The 25133-nt window shown below is 54.5% G+C and overlaps 1 protein-coding gene across 4 annotated transcripts in view; it reads left to right on the top strand.

Annotated features, from left to right (window-relative positions):
* Positions 1-25133, top strand: part of TSPAN18 (tetraspanin 18) — a 194196-nt gene that overhangs the window by 3423 nt on the left and 165640 nt on the right. Inside the window, exon 1 of one of the 4 annotated variants that reach the window (XM_055310733.1) lies at positions 5248-5268. The exons of 1 other annotated variant lie outside the window; for it this stretch is intronic. The gene's annotated coding sequence lies outside the window, so the exon portion shown is untranslated. Of the gene's footprint in view, positions 1-5247; positions 5269-6059; positions 6294-6558; positions 6578-25133 lie in introns of those variants that run through there. 2 more of the 4 variants (XM_055310715.1, XM_055310741.1) reach the window with 2 other exon arrangements.

The following is a 25133-nucleotide window of genomic DNA, read 5'->3' as shown; positions in this document are numbered from 1 at the left end:
GGGAAGCAAGACTCAAACTCCCCTAAACTCTAAAGTCAACTTGCTGGCAGACCTCGCATAAGTGGTCCCTGCCCAACCCCAGCTTAACCTCAACATTTTCATCTGTAAAATGGGAAGGCTGGATGCCTGGGTGGCTCAGTGGTTGAGTGCCTGCCTTCAGCTCAGGTCGTGATCCCGGGGTCCTGGGATCGGGCTCCCCACAGGGAGCCTGCTTCTCCCTCTGCCTGTGTCTCTACCTCTCTCTGTACGTTTCTCACGAATAAATAAATAAAATCCTTAAAAAAATTAAAATGGGAGGACTGTGGCACAAGAGGAGTCTTAAATCAAAAAATTTGCTGGCTGTGTTGACTGTTTCCCCTCTCAGTCATCCAAATGAGGACAGGCACCACACGCATACCTTCTCCTTTCTCTGGTTTGGGTGTCCAGGTGTGGAGGCAGTTCACAAACATGGTACCTTCGCAAATATTTATTGCACGACTGAATTGTACCAGGGGGACCCTGAGTTCTAAACCTGTAATCTCAGCAGTTCTACATGGATGATAAAGGTGATTTAAAAAAAAACAACAACTTACATTTGTTATGTGCTTTCTGGTTACCAAAGTCCCTTGCAGATGTCACCTCCTTTGGTGTTTATAACTGCCCCGTCGGGGAGGTGCTATCACCCTCTGAGAAGAGAAAGAGGAGGGAGGCTCAGAAGAGTTGGGTGCTTGGCCAAAGCCAACAGCTAGAAAGTTCAACATCAGGCTGGCCCCAAATCTTCTGACCTTCCCCCTGCCCACTGCTCTCTCCTGCTCTCATGGAAGTGAAAAGAGAAAGATTTGAACTTCCCTTTTTTATTTGCTGGGTGATCTTGGGTGGGTCTCTGATTTCCAGCTCTGTGAAACAAGGCTCCCTGGCCACCCCTACCTAATGGAGTTGTTAGAAGGCGTAAGAGAGCCTACGTTTGAAAAGCCCCTTCACAGTGCCTGGCATGGCACACGTTCCTTATGTTAAAGATTAGGAGTCTAAAGCACAGGGAGGGATCCCTGGGTGGCTCCGCGGTTTGGCGCCTGCCTTTGGCCCAGGGCATGATCCTGGAGTCCCGGGATCGGGTCCTGTGTCAGGCTCCTGGCATGGAGCCTGCTTCTCCCTCTGCCTGTGTGTCTCTGCCTCTCTCTCTCTCTCTCTCTCTCTCTCTCTCTCTCTCGTGAGACGTGAATAAATAAGTAAAATCTTAAAAAAAACAAACTTAAAAATAAATAAATAAAGTACAGAGAGGCAAAGTGCCTTGCCCGAAGCCACACAGCTGGTGGATAAAGGACCTGGGTTTATCTGCCCTCACTACCTGAGCTTCTACCCTAGAAAGCACTCCCTGATGGTAGTTATTAGTATTGTATTATTACTAGCAGTTAATTAAAAAAATGAAGGTGGTGATGAGGGTCCAGCAGTCTCCCTATCTAGTAGGATCTATTCCGGAGAGCTGCTTTCTGGAAAGCCTCTACAAAGCACCCAGGAAGTTCTACCTGAGGCCCTTCCCAGCATAGCCATCCAGTATCTCCTCTTTTCCTGCAGAGGCTGGGGGAGGGACAGAGCACCACCCCTTTCTTCTAGCTTGCAACCAGCGCATTTCTGGGGGTGAAGGAGGACCTTGGCAGGCAAGTCCTTGGACCTGGTGCTGAGGACACTCTGAGAGGCTGAGAATGGCCTGCAGGCAGCTGGCTGGAGGGAAACAAAGAGGGAAAACGGGAGGGTCCTACCACTGGTCCAGGCCCTAGAGGATCAAGACCATATTCTGCAAACCCCCAAAGGACATTCCTAGGATTTTCAAATTTATTCTATGAAAATCATCACAAAGATAAACAGATTCAATCACACTCAGTTGTACATTTAATGAACTGTTATTTTTTTTGGGAAATGATTACAAATTACACATAAAAAGAAACAATGCAGAAAAAAAATTCCAGGGAGGCAATGATTAAATATTTAATATGCAGACTGCTCAGAAAAGCTAGGTTGTAAGGTCGAGATGCCTCCTGGGGAAAGGACCTGGCCCTTCTAGCATCCTCCATTCGTCCATTCACACTTGAGTCTGCCCTTCATTGAGCACTTATTCTGTGCCAGGGGCTGGGCTGAGAGCTTACCAAGGAGAGACTCACAGCCACCCAATGTCAGAGACGTGGTTACAATTCCATTTTAAAAATGCATCAGCGGAGGCTCAGAAAGTTTAAGTGGCTGGCCCAAGGTGGCACAGTTAGGAAGTGGCATCCAACATCCCTCAGAGGGCCGACTCTAAAGAGTCCTGGAGGCCCAAAGATGAGCAAGGCAGGGCCCCTGTCCTTGAGAAGCTCACAGTCTAATCAGCCCTCAATTTCTAAAGGTCAGGAGCCAGAGGTCGTCCCTTCTAGAGATTTCAAATTCTTTGTAAGTGAACTTGACAGTATTGTACACAACAGATGAAAAAGGAATTGCTTATTGTGAAAGCTGGAAGGAAGGGAGACTCCCCCTCCCTCCCACAATCCTTAGGCACCTAGGGACAGAACTGCCAGCCCAACTAGAAACCCACTGATAGCACCCAAATGTGTCATTTTACAGATGGGAACATGGAGGCCTATAGAGGGAAGGGAATTGTCAAGATGGCCAGGACTGCACCCTGGGCCCGTGGACTCCTGGTTTGGGGCTGTTTGCTCTGCAGTAGTGTCCCCAGGGTGTCGGTGTGCGGACAGTCACTCCAGGTGTCCCGTGTCCAGTGACACGGGCTGCCCAGCACTGGCCACTGGCCATCGAGTTTGGGGCTTTCAGGCCACTTCATTGTTTTTTCCAGATGTTAGAGAAAAATAAAGTCTAAGAGCCCTTGGCGGGGGGAGAGGGGGGAAGGTGAATATTTTCAAAAGGATCATTTCTACTAGAACCCCAAACACAGGGGACTCCAACCCCAAACATGGGTTTGGTGGGGGGTGGAGTCGAAAGAGCCTCAGTTTGACACCCAGCTCTCCCACCATGAACTAGGATCTAGTCCGTGGATCTTTCTCAGTTTTCCCATCTGTAAAATGACGTGGTTGGATTACAATGGATTCTCTAGAAGGCTCCTTCCAAAATGGGTAAATGGGGAATCTGGAACCTTCTGGGAGGGGCCACCTCTGGATTTGCAGCCCCTTAGACTCCAGTCAGTCCACAGTGGCCTTAATACCCTGTTCACTCCCTCCCGAGGAATGCTGACCCTCTTCCCTCCCTCCCTCAATGTTCTCTCCTTTCTAAGCCTCCGCCTCCCCACACCCCTTCCCAGTGAAACCCTCTCCTTCTCAATTTCCTGATAAGCCACCACCGGGTTCCTGTCTTGCTTTTATGGAATAGCACACAAGATCCCAGAGACCATTTGTCCAAAGCCCTTGCTGAGGCCAGAGAAGGGAACCACTGCCCCAGGGTCACCCTGTGAGAGGGAGGCCTGCTTCCTGCAACCAGGATCACCTCCTCCTGTCCAGGACCCAGCTTTGGGGTTCTCCACTTTGGCCAACAAGTACTTTCAGCCTCTACACTTAGAATTGTGTTTCCTAGGGCATCAGAGGTCTTCAGGGAGATTTAGGGGTTCATCCATGGGCCTTTAGCCTCCCTGCTGGCTTGTGGGGAACTGGAGGTGGGGGTGTTCCTTTTCTTTCTCTTTCAACCCTTCTGATCACAACTGGAAGTCTCAGTTTGTTGCTAATGTGTCTTTAACACCTTTCTGGCCCTTGTTAATCCCCCTTTACAAGAGGGTGGGGGGGAGGCCTTGGGCCAAGCACCTTCCTTTTGCTGGAATTTTTTTTTTATTGTGGTTAAATATACATTGTTAGAATTTAATAACACTGTTTTATTTTCATTGTATTTATTTTTATGGGATCTTCTATTTATAGTAATGGGCCGCCGGTTTTCCATTTATGGTAATGATATAACATTTCTTTGTAAAAACAAGCACATTTAAGTAAAAAAATAAAATAAAATAATAACAAAACAAGAGTTGATTTAAAGAACGCTATTAAGCCAGCAGCCCGATCTTGTGCACAGATTCTCCACGAGGGAGGCAGGAGAATGGCTGGGGTCTGGGAAACTCCGACTTGGAGCCGGATCCATCCTCCCAGCTGGGCGGCCGGCCGGGGCGTCCAACTGGCCTGCTCCGTCTTCACTTCCCCGTGTTCCCTTCCCCCACTGCCTCCTGCCTGCTTCTGCCAATCCCCCAGACCCTCGGAAACTCCATCCATCGCCCCTGCTGCCTCCGGCCTTCACCTCCCAGGCCCCAGCACCCTTAACTGTGGGCTGAGTCTCTCCGCTCTTTAAATTTATGTGGCGCCTCTGGTCCAAGGAGGCCCACACAGCCAGCCTCTTCCAACAGCATTCCATAAATGCAGAGCCTGTGGGGTTTCTCAGCGCAAAGGGTCAGCCTCCCCCAACCCTGCTTTGGCAGGCGAAGGGGTGAACGCGGAGGCTGAATCCTTTTAGAGTTTTCCTGTGCTTGTTTTTCAGAAGTTGCGCTCTCAGAGATTTTCTTCCCTTGAGTCGAGCATTGCTCACTCTGGGTGCATTTGGAAACGTGGACCAGGTTTACCACCACCCCCCTCCCACCCCGCCCCCAGTCACACCTCTGCTGTATTAACCTCTCCTCCGTGTGTGCCCCGGGACTCCCTGAACTGGTTGAAAGGACCAGACATCCTCCAAGTCCTTAGAGGGATGTATCCTTTTCCTGGAACATGGGTAAGGAAAGGCAGCGATTTCCTGCCCCTGGAAAAACGCTGCCCTGGGGCCCGATATTACCAACATGCATGCCCAAGACTGGAATAGGTTCCAAGCCTAACAGTCTCTCACTCCTTCGTGGGAAATCAGTAGGCCCCAAAGGGCCACCTGCAGGGCTCCCGTGTGCTTGAAGGTCCGGGGCCATCAGGCACTGGGTGGGAAGCCTCAGTGGGATCCCGGAAGGAGCTCCGCAGGGAAGAGGAGTGGGCGTCAGAGCCCCCCTCCTGCGGGCCCAGCAGGCACTCTCACTCGGGCCATCCCCCTGGATCCGCCGGCTCGCCCCTTCCGTCCACCGCAGGAGGGGTAGGGAGCGGCTCCAGTGAGGAGGTTCAGAGGTTAAGTGTCTCAGTGAAGTCATGTGTCAGGGGCTGGGGAGGGGTGTGCGGCTGTGGCAGCGGAACAAAGATGAAACGATAAGTCGTGAGATGGGAGACCAGCGCGGGGCCTCGTTTGCATCTGGTCTGGGGTCACCCCGCCCCCCTCCCGGGGCCGCGGCCTCCACGATCCGCAGCCCTCGGCCTTCAGCAGGTAGCCCGGGCCGCAGGGGCGCGGGCGGCGGTGGGGGCGGGGGCAGCGTGAAAGTTTCCCCGGAATAAATGCTCGGATCGAGCGTGCCAGTGTCCCCGCGCGCGCGGCCCATCTCCCGGATTCGGACGAAGCGAGGGCCCGCGGGCAGGGGCAGGCGCAGGGGCAGGGGCAGGCGCAGGCGCAGGGGCAGGGCAGGCGCAGGGGCAGGGGCAGGCGCAGGGGCAGGGCAGGGCAGGGCAGGGGCAGGGCAGGCGCAGGGGCAGGGCAGGGGCAGGGGCAGGGGCAGGGCAGGGCAGGGCAGGGGCAGGGGCAGGGGCAGGCGCAGGGGCAGGCGCAGGGGCAGGCGCAGGGGCAGGGGCAGGGGCAGGGGCAGGGGCAGACGCAGGGGCAGGCGCAGGGGCAGGCGCAGGCGCAGGGACAGGGGCAGGGGCAGGGGCAGGCGCAGGGGCAGGGGCAGGGGCAGGCGCAGGGACAGGGGCAGGGGCAGGGGCAGGGGCAGGGGTAGGCCCGAGGGCGGCGGCCCCGGGGCCCCGGAGCAAGGGGCGCAGGCTGCACCGCAGGCGGCGCCCGGGGCGGGCGGGAGGCAGCGGCGGCCGCCGGGGCAGACGTGCCTTCTCGGCGGCGGCGGTGGCGGCGACTGGAGACGCGCGGGGAGGAGGTTTGGGGAGGGGAGGGAGCGCGGGGGAGGGAGGGACGGAGCGGGCGCTGGGAGGTGGGGCCGGCGGGCGGGCGGGCGGCTGCAGCTGCCGCCGGCGTCGCGGGGGCTCCAGGCTGCGGGCGGACGCAGCGCCGAGCGATCCACAGCGGAGCCGCGCGAGGCCGCCCGAGCCCCGGCCCCGGCCCCGGCCCCGGCCCCGAGCCCGCCCAGCCGGTCCCCGACACGCCGCCGCCGCCGCCGCCGGGAAGGCAGCGGGCGCCGAGCAAGTTGTGAGCGCGCCTCTCCGCCCGGGAAAGTTTCCCCCGCGGCCGCCGGCGGGACTTGGCGCGGGGTCGGCGGCTGCTGCGGCTGCTGCGGCTGCTGGAAGGTAGGGGCCCGCACCCCCGCGCCCCCGCACCCCCGCGCCCCCGCGCCCTCCGCGCGCCCCGCCGCCGCGCCCCCGGGACCTGGAGACCGCACGCGCGCTCCCTCCCGCGCGCTCCGGTCCGGGGCGCGGAGGGCATGGGGGAGGGATCCCAGGACGATCTCGGGGAAGCCCAGAAACCAAGTTCCACTTCAGCCAGCCCGGGGAGGGGGCGGAGGAGACGTGCTCGCCGCATCCCGCCCCATCCCTGCCCCGAATCCGCGGGCTGCAGGCTTCCCCCCGGACAGGTGCAGCCCCAGTCGGGCCGGGCGCTCTGGGTGGGTGAGTGGGGGGCGTCGGGAGGATGGCGGCGGTGGCAGGTGTGCCTAACCAGGCTGGGGTCTCGGGGGGGCTGCGCCCCGGGGGTGGGGGTGCGCGCCACGCCACTCCGCAGGAGGTCAGGTAGAGACCAGGGATTAGGAGCGAGGATCCGGGCCGGGGGGATTGCTGGGCCGGGGCAGGGCACCGAGGGCGAGCCGCCTTTGGGGTCCCAGCCGCGGAGCGGGGCGGGGCGGGGCGGGGGCGCCAAGCGTTCCTCCGGGGCGCCCCGTATCCCGTTCGCCGTGTGCGCCGTTTGGGGAAGCGCAGCGGGGCCTCCGTGGGTGCGCGCTGGGTGCTCTGCGGCACGTCCAGATTTGGGGAGTGCGATGGGAGCCCTCGCGGAGGGTGGCTCGGCTCGGGTGGGCTGGCGCCAGCTCTGGCTCCCCGCTGGATGGAGGCGAGTTGGTCCCCGCCAGGGGGAGCCCTTCCCCGGCCCTTTCACCCACGGGAAGGCAGGTCCTGGCTCCTGCGAGACCAAGGCGCCGAAACCCAGGACCTAGAACCACAGACCCCCCAGCACGCGCGGGCGGCCGCGTGGAGGAGCACCCCCGCCCCGCTGCACGGCGGGGGACAGGTCTGAGCGTGAGGCCGGGGCGCACCGTGTGCTGGAAGGCCTGGTAGTCAGGAGGTGGTTTTCCTCCGGGAGCAGGCGAGGTGTAGGGGTGAATTTAAAAAATTCACCCCCAGAGAAACAAAAACGAGAAAAACTTTACACTAACAGCGAATTGGTGTAGAGAAGGCGGATGAGAGGATGATCAACGTGTCGAGGTTTCTTTGGGGTCTGAAACTCAAATTACTGGATGCGCCCTTCTCGTAAAAGTTGTACCTTTGTTTCCTGGATGCGGCCAGATCCCTACCTGGTGTGGGCTGGATGAGGGTGTTGGGGTATAACCCCTTATCCATCCTCTCCCTGGGCACAAGTAAGCCGGCAGGCACAGGCCCCGGGTCAGGAGGGCCCCTTAAAGACTTGTGCAGTCCAGGCTGAAATGGTGATTTCTCAGCCGGCGACAAGGGTCCCTCCCCTCCTGGGTCTGGGTCTACAGGCCACTTTCATCTGGTCATTTCACAGCTGTTGGTGGAAACCCGCCAGGTGTCCCGTTTCCTGACCTCAGGGCCCCCGTGTGTGGGGACCGTGTGTATCTGTGTGGACTTGGGGAGCAGGACTGCTGCTGGCATCTATGGAGAGCATCACCTTTGTCCTGTGTGGGGCTGTTCCAGCATTGAGCGCGGCCTGCAGGGACGGTTGTCTTGTCTTTCTCTTTAATTCCCTCCCTCCTCCCTGAACCCCAAGAGAGGGCAAATGAGCAAATCGAAGACCTGGCAGTGGTCTCATAGTAGCCACAGCAAGTTTTCGTTTCCCTCTTGACTGGCAATTCCTCACTGGACACCCCTTCTCCCTCCCATGTCCCCAGAGTCCCCTGCAAAGGTGATGGAAATAGGGTTAGTTAGTTAAGGTTCTGGTTAGTTAGTTAACTAACTCCAATGGAGTTAGTTAAGGTTCTGGCTTCCGATACAGCCCACCACATGTTTTTGCTGGATGTTCCCAAAATGCTGGAGGACAGAGATGCCATAAAGAAAGATCAGCATAATGGTTATTTTGAACAGAAGGGGTGGAGAGAGGAGACAGAGGAAAGGGTGGAGAGGCCCGATGGATGTCTCTGGATGTGTCTTCAAGACATTCCATGGGGGCCTGAGAACAAAAGGAGTTTTGGGTCCGTTTTAGGGCTCTTGTTTTTCTGCAGAGGAAAGGCTTGCCTGAGACAACCCTGTGCCTGGAACTTGGGTGTGAGCACAAGGCCCCCGAGCAGGTCCTGTGCTGTACCCCTTCTTTCTGTCCCCTAAGGCGAAGAGGGCATGGAGACCCCAGGGCCACTGGTGTTTGTGTTTGGTTAGCATATCATGTGCGGACCTGGTGTACACGCCAAGGTCTCTGATTCGGCAAGATTTCAAGTCTTGGAAATTCAGTCTCCTTATATCTCTGTCTCTAAATCCGTTCCACCGCCGACCCTCAGAACATCTTTACCCAACCCAAGGCTGAAATGGCAGTCTATCAATCGGGGCACTTTCTAGAAGCCAAAGTTCATCCTAACTCCAAGTTAGGATACTTTGGGTCTTCTAGGAAGTATTCCATCCTCCTTTAAAAAAATTCCATGTCAGCCTGGAAAGAGCTACGGAATTATTACTGAATGAGGTTTTAGTCATCTGAGGGTGGGCTGGAACACAGGGTGCTGGGCAGGGACAGGTGGGGAAGGGGTGTCAAGGCAAGGCATTGCAGCAGGGATTCGTGGGAGGGGGTGAGGAGAGGAGGACACAGCAAGGTTTGGGGTCTTGCTGGGGTTTGCTTTGAAATCTGACTTTTCTGGATCATCAGTGCAGCTCTGGGCGAGTCAGTTTCCATCTTGGACCTGCTTCCCCAGTCTGTAAAATGCACGTGCAGGCCCAGAAGGTTCCGGATTGGCTTGCTGCATATAACCTCCTCTTAGGGCAGTAGGCAGCTCTTGCCCTGCCTCTCCTCCAGTGGAGGGCACCTCTCTTGACTGCACACCCCCCCGCCCGCGCCCCACAACAAAAACGAGCCAGGTTCCCATCCTCCATCAGACTGTTGGCTTAGGCAGAGAAGGTAACGTCGGTGACCAGTGCCCGCTGGGGGTTCCTCATCTGTCTGCACCCTCACACGCTGCCTTTCTCTGGATGCTTGTCCAGCCCCCACTCCCCTTCCCTGAAGGAAAGCAAATGTTGATGGCTGGGCTGCCCCTTTTAGGAACCCCTCTTTGCAGAGGGCTGCTCCTCTGGCCTATTTCATCAGTCGAGAGGAGGAAAATCAGGAACATTTGTTCCTGCTCAGCTGGTACACAGCAAAGGGAGGGGGGTCTTGGAAACCAGCACTTTGGTCCCCCCGGAGCAGATGATCAGTCGATCGGGTATTTCTGCAACCTGATGCCATTGAGCAAACCTGCCAGCTTGGGCTCCTCCTGCTGCACGGGCTGGCACCTTGGACCCGAGTCAGCACTTCGATCCTCTGTTGGCGGGGGTGGAGGTGAGGGGGGAGGGTGGGGGAGGGGGAGGTGGGTAGGGGTGTGTGTGTGTGTGTGTGTGTGTGTGTGTGTGCTGATAATGAAACTTTTTAAAAAGAGAGGGTGAGATGATGAGCACCAATGTTTGCAGCTGGCAAAGTAGGTCTTTCCTGTCAGCACTGGTTATCTTAAGGTCCAACCCTTGTCTGTTGTCTGCACCCAAGACTGCTGGTTTGATCAGTAAATTGAACAACTCGGAGATGAGCGAGAGCGTGTTCACAGGTCATGCACGCTAGTGTCTGGACCAAGAGGCAACAGGTGGTGGGATATCCCCCAGCCTCGAGTAAGGAGACTTGTGTTCGAGCCCTGATCTTCTTGCAGATGGAGCTGGGTGACCTCAGTGAGTCACTGTCCCTCTCTGAGCCTTGCTCTGCTATTTCTTTAGTGGCAGCATTGTGCGGTGGTTAGGCTGCCCCGGGTTGAATGTTGGCTTTCTCCTACTGATTAGCTGGGTGACCTTAGGCTATTAGGAGACCTCTGGTGCCTCAGTTTCCTGATCTGTAAAATGGGACTAATCATACCTCATCAGATTATTGTGAAGTCAATGAGATACAACATGCAAAACACCTAGTCCAGTGTCCTGCATGTGGTAGATGCTCAGCTAATGTCCGCTGTCATCACCCTCATTATGTGAAATGGGAGGGGTCAGTTTGGATTCTTTCCAGCTCCAACACACCGGGGCTTGGCGTGCCTTTGTGTGTGTGTGTGTGAGTGTGTGTGTGTGAGTGTGTGAGAGAGAGGGAGAGAGTCTGCTTTGAAAATAGAAGACAAGGGTGAATAAAACAAACTGGTTTTTTTTTTCCTTTCCCTCCCCCACTGAGGGACGCCCGAGTAAAAATCTTGTGAGGATTCTCATGATAGCCCCATCCCCGTGGCAGGAAGCCCAGTGTGACGTCACTGAAAACATCCCGGGTTCTGGCACTTGAGGGATGATATTTCCCCAGCCAGTGTTTGCCCATTCTCTCCCTTCCATCCTTTGTTTCCCGCCCTTAACCATAGTATGAAGACCATATGTGCAGATAATGAGTTTAAGCTGATAAACAACTCCCAGATTCACCCAAATAAAAAGCTGGCTTGCTAGAAGACACTTGCGACTTTAAAATAAATAATCCGGCTTCTCTGCTCTGGGGCATCAGGCCTGGCCGGCCCTGCTTCCCTCTTTGTCTTCTGCCCCTTGGTCTGCGTTGGCCACGTAGGCCGGGCCCGGTGGACGATCCGGGCTTTCTGGGCTGCCCTGGCTGGGGCAGCCTCCTCCCGCTGCCCCTCTGCCTCCCCTCTGCCTCCCCCCTGATGGCTGCTGCTCTGAGCCATCCCAGGGATGGTCTTTGTGGTGGCTCACGTGGTGGGCTTGCGCTCACCGTGGGCCCGGAGCTAGATAACGCTTCAACCCGTTTCCACCCACGAGTCTGGTTCAGATCTTGTCCCCATTTTCCAGATACAAAGCAAGATTCTGGAGATGCCTGGGTGGCTCAGCGGTTGAGTGTCTGCCTTCCGCTCAGGGTGTGATCTCGGGGTCCAGGATCGAGTCCACATGGGGCTTCCTGCTGGGAGCCTGCTTCTCCCTCTGCCTATGTCTCTCTCTGTGTGTGTGTGTCTCTTATGAATAAATAAAGAAAATCTTCAAAACAAAACAAACAAAAACCCAAAAGCAAGGTTCTGAAAAATCAAGTGAGACAGTGGGGGTCCTGGGATTTGAACGTGGTCTGCAAAATGGGGGGTCTGTGGAAAGCCGTAAGGTTAATCAAGCCCTGGTGCGTAGTCGGTGTCAACGTTTGCATTATCTCTTGTCTGCCACTTGAGTAGGAAGGAAGAGATGCCTTTGCAAAGGATCAGCACCCGAGGAGAGGCTAGAAGCGGGCCCAGCATGCTGGCCTTGAGTCCTACCTCTTGGATGTCGAGGCGCTGGCCTCCCGGTCCTGGTGGCCTCAGCCTCTGTGCTCATGATGGACTGATATGGCTTCCATTGGAAATAGGAGAAGAATTTGAAGCTCTGGTCTTGGATTTGGGCCCATCTTTTGGAGTCTAATTAACACATGGGTGGGTGTGGGGCCCAGGGTGCCACTGAGCACCCCCTCCTGTGATGCTGCCTCTCTGGCTGGGGCCCATACAGCACTCTCCCTCCCAGTGCTGCTCCGTCTGGCAGTACGCCTCAACCTCCTGGGGGAGCAGCACCCCCCTACCACCTGGTGCCTGACATTTAGGGGCCCCTCCAGCAGAGCAGGCCTGGGAATCATCTGCTGTGGGTTTCAGTCCGTAGGGGAATGAAGCACTTCACCAGCCAGGACGTAAACACCTCCAGAATAATGGGGATTAACTGGCCCCCTCAAAGGAATAGCTAGTGGGCTGGAACCCAGAGTGGAGGGGTCTTCGGTTAGGAAGACAGTGGTTCCTCAAGACAGGATTCTGAGGGGACTCATTCCCCCCTCTGCCCTCACCCCTCCTCCGGCTGCCCCGGCATAGTGGACACTTGCACCTGGGGGCTTTGGAGAGTGCCCTTTGGCCAAAGCTGCCACCAAGATGCTAGGGAGGCAAGCTGACTCCTGCTCCTCTGAGAAGTACTGGGAGGTGTGTGGGCCACTTAGGCCTGGGAGTTGGGCTTCGCGGGGTCCCCCAAACACACCTCATTCACTCCTGCCCCTAGACCTAGCTTCGGCAGCCTCTGCCACCTGAAACACCTGGAGGAGGGCCTTGGACCAGCTTGAGAGCCCTAAGACATGGCTGCTTGCCTAGGGCTGTCGTGACAAGGTACTGCACGTGGGAGCTTGAAGCAACAGACCTTTCTTCTCTCCCAGCTCTGGAGGATAAAAGCCCTGAATTAAGGCATTGGCAGGGCTCTAGGAGAGGGTCCTTCCTTGTTCCTCTTTAGCTTCTGGTGGCGTGGACAATCCTCAGTGTCCCTTGGTTCATGGAGGTGTCACCCAGTGTCTGCTCCTGTCATCACACAGTGTTGCCCTGGGTCTGTCTTTGGTTTCTTTATGAGGACACCAGTCACACTGGATTAGGGCATGAGGACCTCATCCTAAATTGATTATATCTGGAAAGAGCCTGTTTTCGAATAGGGACACATTTGCTGGTACCAGGGCTTAGGACTTCCACGTATCTTTTTGGGGGTACACCATCCAACCCATACTAGGTGGATACTAGGATTGTCCCGAACCACAGACCCCCCAGCACGCGAGCAGAAGGTCAAAGAATTGGCCCAGGTTCCTACAACTGTACCACTGGCAAGTAATTGGTAAATCGATATTGGTACCTTTCATTCTTCTTAGCAGTCAGGTGGGGATTTAGGGGCCCCTCCTAGCCTGGTTCGGAGCAGAGAGGAGGTGTGTTTGCAGTAAAGCATACTTTGTCCGCAACTAAGCTCCTGCCAGATGCTGCTGTCGGGACAGGCGGGAGGGGGGGCATCCAGTCTGGACTCAAGGCACATGGATGTATATGAATTGTAACTAGTTGCAGGTAGGATGTTTTCTAGAAATAATGACTTGAAATGACTGAATGAAAGGCGGCAGCTCTGTTCCTCCAGCCTACCTTGCTGGAGTCGTCTGTCTTTTCCATGCTGTCCTAGGTTAAGAATAGCTAGTCGAGACGAATCGTCCCTGCCTGCTATTTATCCTGGGCTCACCTTTAGTGCCAGAAATCCCTGTGACGTGCACACGTTGGGTTCTCCTCCCCTGGGGGCGACGTCTGGCCATCTCTGCTTGAGGAGGGGGTCTGGAGGGGATGAACAGACAGCTTTCTGCTCCGGAGCCCATCCTCCAGGATCCCCGGAGGGTTTGGGGGCTCAGCTGATGCGGCTTGAGGGTTCAGATGCGCAGCCTGGTCCTCATGCAATGCATTCAGAAGAGGCAACGCTCGATCAAAGGTGGGGAGTCCAACTTCTGAACGTAAGGGCCCTGGGTTCAAATCCCAATTCAGCCACACACCACAGCCTTTGCTTGGCCTTTGACAAATTACTTAACATTTCCAGGCCACCTGTTTACCTCATAGAGTTTTATGAAGAGAAGATTAAAATGCATAAATGTATCTCTGATAATTGAATGTGACACTTCAAAAGGATTCAGTGAAAACTAGGATTGTTCTAGGTGTTCTATTAGCGGCAGCTCAGGCCCCCTCATGGGAACAAGCACATGCTGAAGCTTGGAGATGGGGAGAAGCTTCGGAAGGGGAGGCCGGGAGGTTGTGGTCCCCCCAGGAGGTAGGCTGTGTGGTGGCCTGGTGGGGAGAGCCACGAGTGTTCCTCTGGCTTCCCCTGGCAAGCCGAGACACTGCCCGACTGTGCTGACCCTGCCCCCCACCCCCAGACCAGTTTTCCAGGGGTTGTTTTTTTTTAAGGATTTTATTTATTTGCTCATGAGAGACACACTGAGAGAGGCAGAGACATAAGCAGAGGGAGGAACAGGTTCCCTGCGGAGAGACCCATGTGGGACTCGATCCCAGAATCCTGGGATCACGACCTGAGCCAAAGGCAGATGCTCAACAGCTGAGCCTCCCAGGTGCCCTTGGCTTTTTTTTTTTTTTTAAGTAAATTCTACTTCCAATATGGGGCTCGAACTTATGACCCCGAGATCAGGAGTCAAACGTCCTACCAACTGAGCCGGCCAGGTGCCCCTCCTCCAGGAGTTTTACGTAACAGGTGCACCTCAGTTGAGGCGGCCCGGATCTATGAAAATACCAGCTGGATCAGAGGGTCCTCATTCAATTTACAGGCAAATTAGCTCTCCGATTCCCATTGCTCCCTACTGCCTTAAAAATAAAACTCAATTTACGGAAGCTCGACTTCCACACTTTGTTAGGAAAAACATCTGTTGTGTAACATGATCGTGTTAGCCACCTTGCTTGTGATCCTTCAGTGGACTCTCAATTGTGTTCGAAGGCTTTCCCGGAGCCCCTGCCCCCGCGCCCCCCACCCAAGCCTGCCTCTCTGCTCCAGCCCACCTGCCACCTTGCTTCCTTCTGTCACCCCCACTTGTAACAGGGCCACTCTGCGTGCACTGCCCCCTCCCTGCAATGCCTTTTCCTCCCTCTGTAGCTACTAGACTCCTCCTCATCCTTTGGAACCCAGCCCCTGCATCACCTCTTCCAGAAAGCCCTCCTTGACTTTCCTGGACCAAATTCTCTTCCAGTTGGCTTGGATCTGGCCATCGTTTTAGCCACCTCCCCAACTCCCTCTCCCCCCCCCCCACTCCCCATGCTCAATGCTGCATCCCAGACTGCAGGCACGGGCCCTGGTAGCTGGCAGGTGCTCAGGAGGTGCCTCTCTTCATTTTCTCCTCTGCAGGCCAGTCTTTTGCAGGTTGTTTTGGGTAATGAGCACAGCTAACATGTATTGATCGCTTGCCGTGTGCCAGGAACTTACCGGTCTGATCTCCTCTGATAGAATAACGGTTTACAGTCCCGGCCCTACCACGTCCTAACTCCACAGCCTTGGGCAAAGTACTCAGCCTCTCTGTGCCTCATCTTCTCACCCCTACAATGGAACTATAAATAACACCTAATTTATTGAGTTGTGAGGATTAAGTAAATCGATTCACATCAAATTTCTCAGAAGCTCATGACCAAGGTGTCAGCAGGTGTGGGTAGTTCTGAGGTCCCTCGGCTTCCCAACAGCTGCCTTCTCGTGTCCTCACGTGGCCTTTCTTCTGCACATGTGCATCCCCAGTACCTCCTGGGTGTCCAGATCTCCTCTTGTGGGGGCTCTAGTCAGATTGGATTAGGACCCCCCCCCCCGCAGCAGTCTCATGATAACCTCACCACCATTTTATTTTATTTATTTATTTTTAAAGATTTTATTTATTTACTTCTGAGAATACACAGAGAGGAGAGAGAGAAGCAGAGACACAGGCAGAGGGAGAAGCAGGCACCATGCAAGGAGCCTGACGTGGGACTAGATCCCGGGTCTCCAGGATCAGGCCCTGGGCGGAAGGTGGCGCTAAACTGCTTGAGCCACCTGGGCTGCCCCCACACCACCATTTTAAAGATCCTTTCTCCAAATACAATCACATTCTGAGGTGCTGGGGGTCAGGGCTTCCAACACATGAATTTTTTTTTTAAATTTTTATTTATTTATGATAGTCACACAGAGAGAGAGAGAGAGAGAGAGAGAGAGGCAGAGACACAGGCAGAGGGAGAAGCAGGCTCCATGCACCAGGAGCCTGATGTGGGATTCGATCCCGGGTCTCCAGGATCAGGCCCTGGGCCAAAGGCAGGCGCCAAACCGCTGCGCCACCCAGGGATCCCCAACACATGAATTTTGGAGGAACACAGTTTATCCCATAACACCTTCTAATGCAATATTATGATTGTCCCCATGGCCAAGGAAACTGGGGCACAGAGAGGTTAAGTCACTTGCCGAAGGTCACACAACTGGTAAGCAGAGGTGCAGAAATGCAAACCCAGGCCCTCTGAGCCGCAAGCCCACTCTCAAGCATCAGATGGCCAGTTTCCTGGCTATGCTCCTCTGTGGGACACCGGGGTCTTGCCTGGTGGAGCCAGCCTGCGTCTCAACAGCCACAATGGGGAGAAAACCAGCATCCAGGGGTCTCAAGGCCTCTCACTTGGCCCTTTGTGCCCTTCCAGCCCTTTTTTTTTTTCATTTATCTTTATTGAAGTTCGATTTGCCAACATATAGTATAACAGCCGGTGCTCATCCCATCAAGTGCCCACTCGGTGCCCATCACCCAGTCACCCCAACTCCCTGCCCACCTCCCCTTCCGCAACCCTTTGTTCGTTTCCCAGAGTTAGGAGTCTCTCATCGTTTGTCTCCCTCTCTGATCCTTCCAGCCCTTAATCCCTTGTTCTGTGGCTGCTTCCAGACCTATGTGGGAATTGGGACCTGTCCTCTTGCACTCGGGGTTAAGAGAGAGGCCAAGGCCAGGAAGTGAGAGGGTCTCAGGAAGGGAGGGGCATGATCCTCTCCATAGTTCATTGCTCTGGTTTCCAGGGGCTCGGAAGCTCTTTGAAGATAGTCATGTTTGACCTGTGAAAGGGGAAAAATCAGAGTCAACATAGAGAAAAACAGAACTGAAACAGAGGCATCTTCAGTGGAGACTCACTGTCAGCCTTCAGCCAGGCTTCTCACCCGGAGACAGCCAGGCCACCAGCTTCTTGCTGCTCTTAAACCCTTCGCTGGGTACATGAGCACATCAGTGTATGCGTCACCCTGCACGCAGTGTCCCTGGTGGTGCTCCGACCCTGTGCTCTGCATGCCGCGTGTTTTCACTTGTTCCCTGTTAGCGTATGCACTTAGGCCTTGTTTCAGCTGGGAGGCTCTACAGGCCGACCTTGGGCAAAGATTTGGGTACAGATCGTTTCTGTATGAGGTTGGTCCCCGAGGGGTGAGTGGGCAGGGAGGGGAGGAGAGTCAATAAGAGAAGTGCTGGGTAGCCCACTGCTGTAGGCAACTGGGGACACACACCCCCAAGTGGCTGTGAGGAGCACACTCGGAATCATCCGAGCGAGTGGTCACCAACTTCTGTCTCGTTGCTTGAGGGTTCCTCCCAGGACATCTGCTTCTGGATACTTCCAGCCTGACTTCAGGCCAAGAGACAGAAGGGGGTGCTTGAAGGAGGGGCAGCTGGAGTGAACGAAACTGTCCCCTGAAGCTGTAGAGAATCTCCAGGCTGGACCATGGGGGTGTGGAAGAGGCAACCTTCACACTTCCCTCCTCCCTTTGTGATGGGTGCCTCATACTCCACAGCACCGGCAGCCACGATGCTTTTTGTTTTGTTTTGTTTTTAAAGATTTTATTTATTTATTCACGAGAGATGCAGAAAGAGGCAGAGTCACAGGCAGAGGGAGAAGCAGGCTCCCTGCGAGGAGCCCAATGTGGGACTTGATCCCAGGACCCTGGGATCATGACCTCAGCTGAAGGCAGATGCTCAACCCCTGAGCCACCCAGGCGTCCCAGCCATGATGCTTTTGCCTGATTCCCCACAGATGGACTGAGATGGTCCTCTCACCACCCCCACCCCGATGCCCCACCAAGTGGACAATCTGTGGGGACACTTATTGTGGGGGGGTGAGCTGGGTGGATGAGCATCTTCTCTCTTCCATGTTGCTTGGCCCTCTCTGGCCTCTTCCTGCCTCCTGTCCATCTCCACTCAGCCCCCACAGATGTCACTGTGACCCCTCCATCCCACGGGGTGCAGGAGCCCAGGCTAGGTGGGGCCCTTCGGAGAGGACGGGTGGGAGGGAGGCCAGCAGGTCATGACACAGGGTGATTTCCACCTTCCCCCAGGGTTGGATGAGGCCATCCTGTGGCAGATCAAAGGGCTTTTTGTTGTTGTTTTGTTTTCTTTTCCAGCGGCTTCTTGCTGGGGAAGCGGGCTGAGGAGCCAAGGCAAACAGACGACCTCTGAAGCCACTGCCTGCTTGCTCTGTGAGAGGCTGGAGGAGCTGGTGGGCCGGCTTCAGAGGGGCTAGAGCTGGGGCCACAGATGGGAACTGCCCAGGGCCTCCCTCATTCAGTGCCCAGAGACCAGATGGGGACACTGGGGGCCGAGCTCAGAGCCTGATGCATCTCAGGAGCCCTCAGACTGTGGTATTGCCATGGAAGTGGGGTGCAGGGTTGGAAGCACCTGGAGCACTTCACTGAAGCCCAGCCCCCTCCCCACCCTGGGTGAAACATCAACCCCGCTGTCCCCCAACTGAAGAGACAGGGAGAGCCCTGGACTGGGAGTCCAGCGTCAGAGCCTGAGCTCTAGTCCTGCTTTGGCTCAAACTAGTTCTCCATCCCATCGTGGAGTTCTGACATCTCATCCACACGTGGGGAAGTGGGTGCCACTTTTTTCTGGGTCTTTCTCTGACTCTGCAGTCTCCCTTCAGAGTCTCTAGCAGGGGAATATGACCAAAAAGCCTCGAATCCCCTGGAGAAGGGCACTCAGGAAGCCGAGGCGTGGTTGTTGATGGAAATGGGGTGTTGTTTAAATAAATTAAGAGCCCGAGAGGAAAATCCATCAGCATTATTTTCAATAGCTGGGATGATATGCATAACATTTCCTTCCTTTCATTTGATAATTTTTCCTTCTCAAAGTAGTTAGAAGAAAGAAAGTGTCTGATGCCTTGCTACACAATGAGCTCAAATAAAAATATTCTTTTTAAAAAGTGGTTGCTATGTAATTGAATTTAAATAATGGGCAATTTTTGTTTCTAAGTAGCCCAACCACTCACAGAGGTCTACTCAAACCTATTTGAGAGGTACCTGTGTGTGCAGAGAGAAAAAGAGCTCGCTGATAGAATCTTTTTGGCAAAACAATAATAATGCTAATGACATATTTAAAGTTGTGTGCGTAAGTTCACCCACGTCTGCTGGGTTGAAACGTGTGGGATTAAAATTCACCCCTCTTCTGGAGGGAAGAGTTCCAAAGGCAGCGGTGGCCTTTGCACGGGGGCTGTCTGCGAGTGGGAATTCTGGCTTCCGGGTCCCATACGTCCGAGTTCAAAGCCTGACTTGCAGCAGCTGCATGATCATTGGCCATTTTTTTTTTTTTTTTTATCCTAGGGGAGCCTCTGTTTTGTCCTCTGGAAAAAAGGCCACAGCACAGGCCCGATCAGGTGTCTCACTTGATGCTGGGTGTGGGGCCACCTGCCACGCGGGCCCTCTTCCCTTCCCTTCTCTCTCCAGCAGAATTTTTCCAGGCACACAACGGACCCATATACGTGATGCCATTTGATGCCCAGCAATCCCACTGGGTGAGATGTTTTTAATCCCCATTTCATGGAAGGGAAGCCCGAGGTGCTGATTATGGAATTCCACAGAAGGCCCAGCAGGTGGAGGGGGATATGAGAAACTGGAGGGTCTGTCTGAATCGTCCCGCAAGGTCTGGCCCTTCCTGTCCCAAAGGGGGTGCTGCTGCGAGGTCTGCAGAATGCAGAAAGGCGCTCCCAGTGTGGCTTGGAGTCGGCGTGCACCCCTTTCTATTCTTATGTGTGCACTAGGCTTTTGCTGAAGATTTGAGGCTGTGGGTACGTACGCAGCCACCCAGGCCGCCCTGTACCACTGAGACTTTTCTGGGTCTTCAAACCCCGAGCCATACCCACCACGAGAAACTCTCTGGCTGGAGCTGGGCCCTCCTGCCTCATCCCTTCCTCTCCCAAGTCCCTCTCCAGGCTTGGGCCCCTTCTGCCCCCCTTTCTGGGAACACAGGGTTTCTGCTGTCTTGGTCACATCTGGAGGACCCCCTGCCCTTTGTGCGGGGACTCGGTGTGGTACCCTCACCACGGGACATTGGGGGAGGACACGGCCTCCTTTCCTGCCATGCTCACCCTCTCAGAGGTCCTTGCTAGCCAGGCTCTGGCCATGTTGCCCAGACACTCCTGAGGCTGCCGGATTCCCAGGGACCGACCTTGGGCTTGGTCCACGGACCATCCTAGGAGACATTGTTCCGGAGGCCCTCCTGTGGGGCAGTGCAGACCATCTTCTGAGCCTACTTCTCTCTTCTTGTCCTTCCTGTCAATTAGCGCTGGCACTCCCCCTGAGCCAGAACATTCTGGGAGCCGGTGATGTGGGCATGCATGCACGAGTACGCATGTGTGTGCCTGTGTGGGTTCCGCAGGGTCTGCACCTGCGCCTTACGGCTTCACCAAGGGCTGAATGACTCTACCTTTGGGATGAGGCCAATCAGGATTGGGGCAAGACCTGTCCCTGCCAGTTCAGTGGGTAACGGGAAGAGAGCCGTGTGGAGCAGCGGTTAGAACTGGGGGCCTGGGGTGCAGCCATCCCTGGGTGGATTCTGGATTCTCCCACCTTCTGGTTGGTGTGACCTCAGGCTGGTGAAGTCTGGTTCTTCCTTTTCCTTCCATGCAAAGTGGTGACCAATGGTGAGGTTGGCGGGAGGCTGAAGTCAGGGAGTGGACAGGAGGTGCTGAGCAGAGCGACAGAGAGGCCTCCCGGGCCTCATGCCCACTGCCAGCAGCCAGCCCCCAGAAATTTGGGGAGTGGTGAACTAGACCTCCAGGGAAAGCGTGCACAGGAGTCATTTCTGGAGTCCCACCTTCCCTTCCCAGACACGGACTGGGGTGCGGGGTGCCCTTCTCTGCCATCTCCCCTGCCCCCTCGAAGGCCCAAGGCTCCATAGGAGAGCAAGACCAGAGCCCAAGACAAAGCTGTTCCCGGGGGGAGGATGTACTGCTGCAACACAATCTGAGGACATAGTTCCAGGCACGTTTTTGCTGAAAACAGCCTCAAAAGGCAAATTTGCAGATGTTAAGGAACTTTTAGTATTTTTGAGCCCCCTCCCTCCACCTTTTTTCTTTCTTTCTTTTTTTTTTTTTTTTTTTTAGCTTGAGTGAACCAGGTGGAGCAAGAAGGAGCCATGTGGCCTGGCTGAGGGGAGAAAATAAGATTGCTTGGTTTTCATCGGCAGCAGAAGGCACTGCGAGTTTTCACGCAAATGTTGATAAAGACGGAAAGCAGTAAGACAGTGGAGGCCTCCTGAGCCCTGCAAACACAGCCACGTAGAAGCCCCTCCCTGGGTTTGTGCACATTATCGCTTCAGAAAAGGGAAATTCTCAGCTGTGTCAGATGGCCAGCCTCGGCCGCGTGAGGGACAGTCTCTCTTCTGTAGCCTGGGGACCAGCAGGAGAACCACGCGCGGCCTGCTCTGGCCGTGGCCCTTGTCTGTGCGCTGAGCTCCCAGCCTGCAGCCAGCCTGGGCGCTGTCCCCACTGTTTACTGCTTAGTGGGAAAGACACAAAACAGATGTGATTGGTTTGAGCTGAAAGAGTTTACCGTCATGTTTCTGCCTTTTCTGGTGGTTCCTAATTGGTTGTGAAAGGCCCGCTGGAGTAGAGAGAAAGAACCTCCAGTGAGAAAAAGGGAGGTGGTGCAAATTCTAGCTTTGGTGCAGCCTCGCTGTGTGACCTTGGGCAAGGCACTAGGCCTCTTTGGGCTTGTTTGCCGTCTATAAAACCCAGGGCAGAAACCAAAGCCAACCGAGCAAAAACACACCAGTGCAGAGACAAATTATTCTCATGGCTAGCTTAGCAGCGTTGGTGTGGGAATCAGAGTCAAATAAACCAAAGAATGAGGCCAGGCTTGGGTTTGGTCCTTTCTGTTTCTCCATAACCATCCTGAGTCTAAGAAGGCTGAGCCACTTAAAGTAGCCAGGGTTTCCTGGGCCGGTACTGGACAGCAGGGGCAACATGATGTGGTCTCTGGATGGCAGATAGTTTTCATCCAGAATGCCAGCTCTGGTTGATTGATGGGACCTGCTTGAGTCCAGCAGAAGCATGGATCAGGCTGTCTGTGGGATGGAAATAGGGTGGAGAGCTAGCACACAGAGGAGATTTGGGGAACCCTGGGGTGCTGGATAGAGCCTAGGAATTGGGGAACCTAGGTGCCCTGCTGTCACTGGCTTGACTGCCATGTGACCTAAGGCAATGGTTCTCAATTGAGCTAGATTTCAAAATAATTATTCCTGGGTGTGTACATCCTCAGAAAGTCTGGTTGGTCCAGAGGGGGCTGGACTAGTGCAGTGCTGGGCATGTGTATTTTGAAGAGGCTGCTCAAGTGACTTGAGTGTAATTTTATCCCGATAGAGGAGCACTCACTAAAGGACAACCACATTTCACTCATCAGTGCAGGGGCGTATTAGAATTTCCCCCCAGTATTAACATTAATTGGTGAGATGCCAATATGCTCTCAAGAAAGATGGTCTGGCCAGTGGCTAAGATGGACAAAGCACGCATAGGCCAGAGGTGCAAATTGGTGGCCTCGAGGCCACATCTAAGCTGCAGAAGGGTTTTGTTTAAGGCCTACGATGTTTAAAACATGAAATTCACCCAACATTGGCATATTGGGAAATGTAACCAAAGGTGGGTATACACTGACCCTATAACCTGACAGTTCTACCCCTAGGTGTGTATCCAATAGAAATGCCTTTGTATGCACACATTTCCCAAAGGGCATGTGTAAGAATGTTCATAGTGTCAGTGTCCGAGATGGGCAATACGCAGAAATAATGCAAATGTCTACAGAAAGTAGAATAGATACAGTCCCGCGGTGGAGTACTACGCAGCGGAGAATGAGCTCCTGGAATGAGCAACTTGGAAGAGACTCAGGATCCCGGTGTGGAGTGAGAAGCACCAGATGTGAAAGAGTCTACACCGTGCAATCCTATTTATTTGGGGTTTGAGGTCAGCCAAAGGAAGCTATGGTGTTAGAAGTCACAATAGGGATGAACTTTGGGCAGGAGTTGGGGAGTGTCTGGAAGCGGCATGGGGGCTTCTGGGTGCTGGTCTGTTTGTCCTCTTATTCTTGTTTCATAGGTATGTTCAGTTTGTGAATATTCATCCCACTGTTCATGTCAGACCTGTGTACTTTTCCATATAAATGTTATATTTCAGTTTTTAAATAAATCCTGTGAACTCAACAGATAACATAAAGCAGATCCTAACCTGCTGAAATCCTGAGAGATGGAGCATGTGATTCTAGATTTCACTTTCCTTGGTAAAGGGGATGCTCTGAGGGTCTGGGCCCCTATGTAGCAAGAGTGGAATGAGGTGAGCAGAGTTTTTGTTGGGATTTGCTTTTGGGACCCATAAGAAAGTGCTGCCCTCTGAGACTCCCGTCCTCCGTCAGAAGGGAGCTTTGTGAGCGATGGTTGAGTTAGAAGGACCGACAGTGTCCTGGTCATGCTGGGGTGTAATTCTAACTGTGTCTAAATTTACTATCTTGGTGACTTTGATGTTATTTAGTGTCTCTGAACCTCAGTTTACCCATCAGTAAAGTGGGAAGAGTCATGCCCACATCAAAGGATTATTTAGGGGTTAGGATAAGACCGTGGTTGGAGAATGCACCACCTGCCTGGTGGCCATGGATGCCCACTTCCCCAGCCAGCCTGGTGCTGTCCCCTCCTGCAGGGAGAGGAGGCTTGGTGGATTTGAGGGGAGACCACATGTTCCCTTTGCTAATATTGGGGTGGGAAACGGGAAACCCGTTCTCTGGGGCCGTGGTAGTACCCTCCCTGCTGGCCCACGCTTGTTTGGAAGGGCAGGTGCCTTTCTCTGGCTGGTCAGGGCCAGGTGCTCAGGTGAGGTGAGGACCTCCACAAATATTGCCAGCCTGGCGCTGGGCACTCCGGGTCAGGTGGGCATGTGCCTTCCCCTGTGGGGTAGCTAGTGCCGGGGATGTGCTGTCCTCACTTGCTGCCCCTTCCTCCTTCATCATCCGCTGGCAGCGGCCAGGGCGGCCCTGCCTGGAGGAGCATGACTCTCAGGGACATAGTGTTTCCGTGAGAATCTCCTGGGTGGGATCTCTGCTGCCTCCCAGAGATCTCTGCCTCCAGAGATCCCTCCAACCCCCATGGGGCAGGGAGGTGTGGGGACTGAGGGATTGTGGCAGCCCTATCTGGAAAGCAGGTGTTAGCATACCTGGTTCATCCCTGGGGCTCGAGAACCCTCACTGTGGTTGTGTGTATTATTGGTGCTGTTATTCTAGGTCATGAGAAAGCACCAAGTGGGCCATTTGGGAATGACTTCGGTGTAAAGGATGTGGTTTGAGACGCCCTCTTTGTCTCAGAACAGTCTGTTTTGATTTATTCAACTGTGGGAATTTGAAAATGACCCAAGTATTTTCCTTCTTGTTCTCTATTCCAGTGCGCCAATTCCATCTTACTCCGCTCCCCGCCTCCTCCCAGCCCTCTTGCTCACTCATCCACCTTCATGCTCATTCACACTCATCTTTTTGCACCCAGCGAAAGTGCAGCTGGGACTTCAGATGGCCTGAATGCCTTCCCTCCACCTCAGAGACTCTTGCTTTCTCAACCATGTACACTCACTGTCACACCCAGACTGCTGGGCCTCCGTGTCCCTCTCTTACTCCCCCTCACCTCCTCACCTCTCACCCCCAGCCACTAGCAGAGCCATGAGGTTGAGAGACCTGGTTCTTGCTCTGCCTCTTTTACCGACAGGTTCCATGGCTGTGTGACGTGGGCCAAATCACTCAACCTCTCTGGGCCTTCATTTCCTGCTTCCCGGCAGAGGCAAAGCTACCAGTTTATTACAACAGAGCATCATTTTCTTATACTTTATCTCAGATGCTCTGAGATAAGGTTCCTTCTGCATCATAAATTCCCTGACTGCATCACTGAGTGGATTCAGCCTCGTTCCATGGCCTGTGTGCTGACCTGAAATTACTCTGTAGCCTTTTCCTGGTACTGAAGAGACATCATTTTATTTTGAGCTAGGAATTAACACAAGGTCAGGAGAAAATAGAAAGTTCAAGAGGATGATTCACTCTTGACTTAAGGGAGACATAATGTCGTGGCATCTCACTTGGACCCGTTTCTTTTACTTCTTCCAGTTTGGCACTGCTAATGGGGGAGGGGTGATGGAATCAGGACAGAGACTCTACGTTTCCTGCAGGGAACTGACCAGAAGGATCCACTTCTTTCTGTGTCCCCCAAGCCCC

The sequence above is a fragment of the Nyctereutes procyonoides genome, unplaced genomic scaffold (genome assembly GCF_905146905.1).
Source record: "Nyctereutes procyonoides isolate TBG_1078 unplaced genomic scaffold, NYPRO_anot_genome, whole genome shotgun sequence".
Classification (NCBI taxonomy): Eukaryota; Metazoa; Chordata; class Mammalia; order Carnivora; family Canidae; genus Nyctereutes; species Nyctereutes procyonoides.
The sequence above is the reverse complement of the archived record's forward strand: the minus strand, read 5'-3'. Positions and strand labels throughout refer to the sequence as shown.